Raw genomic sequence first — 6,515 nt, forward strand, 5'->3', positions numbered from 1 at the left:
TTTCTTTCCTTTATCTCTTAACTGTTTGTGGTGTTCTCTTATTTGTTTACAATTTAGTTCACTAACCCAGTAACTGTTTGATATATTGCATCACTCACACTAACAACATTTCTAACAAGAAACTCTCTGCATTTATTTTCTCTCTTGCTTGTGCCTTGTTAGTTGTATGACAGGTAGAAGAAGCGGGGCTTCAACTTCCTTTGATTCTGAACCTGAGAGGACCTTTCTTAGATTAAGGAGGGAAGCAAGATGAAAGAGAGTCGTCAGTGCTGAGGAAGAGGAGTATATTGAACCAAATATGGATGAGAATATGGAGAACCATCACGAAGGAGAGGCTCACAACCATGGCAGAGAAGGTCCAGTTCATCATACTGGACAAGAGAGAAGAGTTTTAGGCTCCTACATAAACCCAAACCCAGGAAACTGTGGAAGTAACATCCAAAAGCCAACCACACATGCCAATAACTTTGAACTGAAGCCACAGCTCATCACCCTTGTTCAGAACAACTGTTCATTCAGAGGAAGTGTCCAAGAAGATCCCAATCAATATCTAACCACCTTTCTGAGGATATGTGATACTGTGAAGTCTAATGGTGTTCATCCTGACACCTATAGATTGCTTTTGTTCCCCTTTTCACTCAAGGATAAAGCATCTAAATGACTGAAATCTTTCCCGAAGGAGAGTTTAACAACCTGGGAAGATATGATGAACAAATTCTTGGCGAGATTTTATCCTCCTCAAAGAATCAACAGGTTGAGAGCTGAGGTACAAACCTTCAGGCAACAAGATGGTGAAACTCTCTATGAAGCATGGAAGAGGTTTAAAGACTAGATAAGAAGGTGCCCGCCAGATATGTTCAATGAATGGGTACAGTTACACATTTTCTATGAAGGTCTTTCTTACGAATCAAAGAAGGCAATAAACCACTCATCTGGGGGGTCTCTAAACAAGAAGAAGACAATTGAAGAAGCCATAGATGTCATTGAGACTATAGCTGAGAATGACTACTTCTATACTTCCGAAAGAGGCAACACTAGATGAGTGATAGAGCTAAACAACGTGGATGCACTGCTGGCTCAAAACAAGATGATCACTAAGCAGCTGGCTGACCTTACCAAGAAGATAGAGAGGAACCAAGTAGCAGCAATCACTACCTCATCAGTAGCTCAAGAAGGAGTGAATGCAGAGGCAGAGGATGATCAGGAACAAGCCAACTACATTGGGAACTCACCTAGGCAGACCCATGATCCATACTCTAAAACTTATAATCCTGGTTGGAGGAACCACCCAAACTTTGGGTGGGGAAATCAACAAGATCAAGGCAAAGATCAAAGACATCACAACCCCAGTAATAATGCAGCTCACCAACACTCCACACAAAGATCATATCAGCACTCACCTAACAACACCTCTCAACATCCATATCAAAACCAAAATGGCCTTTCTCACCCCTCCAATCTCAACTCACCATCATCCGAAGATAAACTCTCAAGGATTGAGACTCTACTTGAAGGCATATGCAAGGAAATCCAAGACAACAAGGTGTTCAAGGAGGAGGTGTGAGCCAATATCAAAAACCAGGGAGACACCATCAATAGGCTAGAATTTTAAGTGGGATACCTCTTTGAGAAGATTCCCAAACCTACTGACAGCTTCCCAAGTGACACAGAGAAAAACCAGAGAGGTGAAGCAAAGAAAGTGAGATGGGAAGAATGCAAGATGGTCGCTATAAGTGATAAGGAGTCTAAGGAAGAGCTTAACAAACCCTTAGAACACTCTGGAGATAGAGAAGCAGGAAGAGGGTAACTGATGAGCGGATAATTTATACGCTTTTTAGCATTGTTTTTAGTATGGTTTTAGTAGGATCTAGTTACTTTTAGGGATGTTTTTATTAGTTTTTATGTTAAATTCATATTTCTGGCCTTTACTATGAGTTTGTGTGTTTTTCTGTGATTTCATGTATTTTCTGGCTGAAATTGAGGGACTTGAGCAAAAATCAGATTCAGAGGTTGAAGAAGGACTGCTGATGCTGTTGGATTCTGACCTCCCTGCACTCAAAGTGAATTTTCTGGAGCTACAAAACTCCAAATGGCGCGCTCTCAACGGCGTTAGAAAGTAGACATCCAGGGCTTTCCAGCAATATATAATAGTTTATACTTTGCCCGAGTTTAGACGACACAAAAGGGCGTTGAACGCCAGTTCTACGCTGCAGTCTGGAGTTAAACGCCAGAAACACGTCACGAACCAGAGTTGAACGCAAAAAACACGTTACAACTTGGCGTTCAACTCCAAAAGAAGCCTCTGCACGTGTAAACTTCAAGCTCAGCCCAAGCACACACCAAGTGGGCCCCAGAAGTGGATTTATGCATCAATTACTTACTTCTGTAAACCCTAGTAGCTAGTCTAGTATATATAGAACTTTTTATCATTGTATTCACAGTCTTGGTTACTCCGGTTCCCCTCTGGGGCCGAGACCAATGAACTCCATTATCACTTATGTATTTTCAACGGTAGAGTTTCTGCACTCCATAGATTAAAGTGTGGAGCTCTGCTGTTCCTCATGATTTAATGCAAAGTACTATTGTTTTTCTATTCAATTCAACTTATTCAGCTTCTAAGATATCCATTCGCACCCAAGAACATGATGAATGTGATGATTATGTGACGCTCATCATCATTCTCACCTATGAATGCGTTCCTGACAAACACTTCCGTTCTACATGCAAACAAGCTAGAATGAGTATCTCTTAGATATCTAATACAGAGGACCGAGTCCGAGATATTAGAATCTTCGTGGTACAAGTTAGAACCCATGGATGGCCATTCCTAAGATCCGGAAAGTCTAAACCTTGTCTGTGGTATTCTGAGTAGGATTTGGGAAGGGATGGCTGTGATGAACTTCAAACTCGCGAGTGCTGGGCGTAGTGACAGACGCAAAAGGAGGGTGAATCCTATTCCAGTATGATCGAGAACCTCCAGATGATTAGCTGTGCCATGACAGAGCGTTTGGACCTTTTTCACAGAGAGGATGGGATGTTGCCATTGACAACGGTGATGCCTTATAGAAAGCTTGCCATGGAAAGGAGTAGGAATGATTGGATGAAGACAGCAGGAAAGCAGAGGTTCAGAGGAACGAAAGCATCTCTATACGCTTATCTGAAATTCTCACTAATGAATTACATAAGTATTTCTATCTTTATTTTCTGTTTATTTACTATTATTATTCGAAAACTCCAAAACCATTTAATATCCGCCTGACTGAGATTTACAAGATGACCATAGCTTGCTTCAAGCCGACAATCTCCGTGGGATCGACCCTTACTCACGTAAGGTTTATTACTTGGACGACCCAGTGCACTTGCTGGTTAGTTGTATCGAAGTTGTTAAAAATTATGAATTAAGATTAGAGCACCAAGTTTTTGGAGCCATTACCAGGGATCACAATTACGTGCACCAAGTTTTTGGCGCCGTTGTCGGGGATTGTTCGAGTTTGGATAACTGACGGTTCATCTTGTTGCTTAGATTAGGTAATTTTCTTTTTGTTTTATTTTCAAAAATTTTTCAAAAATCTTTCAAAAATTTCTCATCTGTTTTCAAAAATTATTCTAAATTTTTAAGAATGAATTCTAGTGTTTCATGAAGCATGTTGAAGCTTGGCTGGCTGTAAAGCCATGTCTAATTCTTTTGGACTGTGGCTTCCAACCATCAGCATAGAGGCAAGTTAATTGGAATATCAGCTATTGCATGCCTGATTTATATCCTAAAGCTGGCTGGCTATTAAGCCATGCCCAACCCTTGGATTGGAGCTTTAGGCCAACATTGAAAGATTCCTGGGATTCTTATTAAAAATTTTGAATTTTTTATTTTCTTTTTCCTATATGTTTTTTAAAAAAAAATTTTTTAAAGAAAATACAAAAAAAAAGCATAAAATCATAAAAACCAAAAATATTTTATGCTGTTTGTTTGAGTCTTGTGTCAAATTTTAAGTTTGGTGTCAATTGCATACTCATGCTTTTTTTTTTTGAAAATTGCATTCATGCATTGCATTCATCATGATCTTCAAGTTGTTCTTGATAAACCTTCTTGATTGATCTTTATATTATATTGTTTTGTGTTGCATGGTGTTTTTCATATGCATTCTTGAATTCTTAATGTCTAAGCATTAAAGATTTCTAAGTTTGGTGTCTTGCATGTTTTCTTTGCATCAAAATTTTTTCAAAAATATGTTCTTGATGTTCATCTTGATATTCAAAGTGTTCTTGGTGTTCATCTTGACATTCATAGTGTTCTTGCATGCATTCATTGTTTTGATCCAAAAATCCTCATGCATTGAGTCTTTTTGATGTTTTTCTCTTTCATCATTAAAAATTCAAAAATCAAAAAATATTTTTCCCTTTTTCACTCATAAATTTTCGAAATTTGAGTTGACTTTTTTAAAACTTTTTAAAAAAAATTTTAGTTGTTTCTTATGAGTCAAATCAAATTTTCAATTTAAAAATCTTATCTTTTTCAAAATCTTTTTCAAAAATCATATCTTTTTCATTTTTTCTTATTTATTTTCGAAAATTTTAAAAAAATATTTTTCAAAAATCTTTTTCTTAATTTTATCTCATAATTTTCGAAAATATTATCAACAATTAATGTTTTGATTCAAAAATTTCAAGTTTGTTTCTTGCTTGTTAAGAAAGATTCAAACTTTAAGTTCTAGAATCATATCTTTTGATTTCTTGTGAATCAAGTCATTAATTGTGATTTTAAAAATCAAATCTTTTTCAAAACTAATTTCAATCATATCTTTTCAAAAATATCTTTTTATCTTATCTTTTTCAAAATCATATCTTTTTAATCATACCTTTTCATATCATATCTTTTTCAAATATCTTTTCTAACTTCTTATCTTCTTATCTTTTTAAAATTGAATTTCAAATCTTTTTCAACTAACTAATTGACTTTTTGTTTGTTTCTTATCTCTTTCAAAACTACCTAACTAACTATCCCTCTCTAATTTTCGAAAATACCTCCCTCTTTTTCAAAAATTCTTTTTAATTAATTAATTGTTTCAATTTTTAATTTTAATTTTAATTTTATCTTAATTTTTGAAAATCATTAACTCTTTTTCAAAATTTATTTTTCGAAATTCCCTCTCTCCCATCTCCTTCTATTTATTTATTCATCTACTAACACTTCTCTTCACCCCAAAATTCGAACCCCTTCCTCTCCTCTGATTTCGAATTCTTCTCTTCTACATTCTTATTCTTCTTTTCTTTTACTCACACAAGGGAACCTCTATATTGTGGTAAAGAGGATCCCCGGTATCTTTAGTCCTCTTTTTTTTCACATGAGCAGGAGCAAGGACAAGAACATTCTTGTTGAAGCAGACCCTGAACCTGAAAGGACTCTGAAGAGGAAACTAAGAAAAGCTAAATTACAACAATCCAGAGACAACCTTACAGAAATTTTTGAAAAGGAAGAGGATATGGCAACCGAAAATAATAATAATGCAAGGAAGATGCTTGGTGACTTTACTGCACCAAATTCCAATTCACATGGAAGAAACATCTCCATCCCTACCATTGGAGCAAACAATTTTGAGCTTAAGCCTCAACTATTTTCTCTGATGCAACAAAACTGCAAGTTTCATGGACTTCCATCTAAAGATCCCTTTCAGTTCTTAACTGAATTCTTGCAGATCTGTGATACTGTTAAGACTAATGGAGTAGATCCTGAAGTCTACAGGCTCATGCTTTTCCCTTTTGCTATAAGAGACAGAGCTAGAGTGTGGTTGGACTCTCAACCCAAGGATAGCCTGAACTCTTGGGATAAGCTGGTCACGACTTTCTTAGCCAGGTTCTTTCCTCCTCAAAAGCTCAGTAAGCTTAGAGTGGATGTTCAAACCTTCAGACAGAAAGAAGGTGAATCCCTCTATGAAGCTTGGGAGAGATACAAGCAACTGACCAAAAAGTGTCCTTCTGACATGCTTTTAGAATGGACCATTCTGGATATATTTTATGATGGTCTGTCTGAATTAGCTAAGATGTCATTGGATACTTCTGCAGGTGGATCCAATCACCTAAAGAAAACGCCTGCAGAAGCTCAAGAACTTATTGACATGGTTGATAATAACCAGTTCATGTACACTTCTGAGAGGAATCCTGTGAGTAATGGGATGCCTCAGAAGAAAGGAGTTCTTGAAATTGATACTCTGAATGCCATATTATCCCAGAATAAAATATTGACTCAGTAAGTCAATATGATTTCTCAGAGTCTGAATGGAATGCAGGCTGCATCCAACAGTACTCAAGAGGCATCTTCTGAAGAAAAGGCTTATGATCTTGAGAACCCTGCAATAGCAGAGGTAAATTATATGGGTGAACCTTATGGAAACACCTATAACCCCTCATGGAGAAATCACCCAAATTTCTCATGGAAGGATCAACAAAAGCCTCAACTAGGCTTTACTAATGGTGGAAGAAACAGGTTTAACAATAGTAAACCTTTTCCATCATCCACTAAG

The 6,515-nt window shown here is 36.8% G+C and overlaps 1 non-coding gene across 1 annotated transcript; it reads right to left on the reverse strand.

Moving 5' to 3' along the window:
- Positions 1–5,873: 5,873 nt before the first annotated feature.
- Positions 5,874–5,981, reverse strand: LOC148555728 (small nucleolar RNA R71). Its single transcript, XR_015887215.1, has one exon. It is a non-coding gene; the product is annotated as a small nucleolar RNA R71 (small nucleolar RNA).
- Positions 5,982–6,515: the final 534 nt, after the last annotated feature.

Source organism: Arachis ipaensis, chromosome B6 (genome assembly GCF_059453495.1).
Source record: "Arachis ipaensis isolate K30076 ecotype BB chromosome B6, ASM5945349v1, whole genome shotgun sequence".
NCBI lineage: Eukaryota > Viridiplantae > Streptophyta > Magnoliopsida > Fabales > Fabaceae > Arachis > Arachis ipaensis.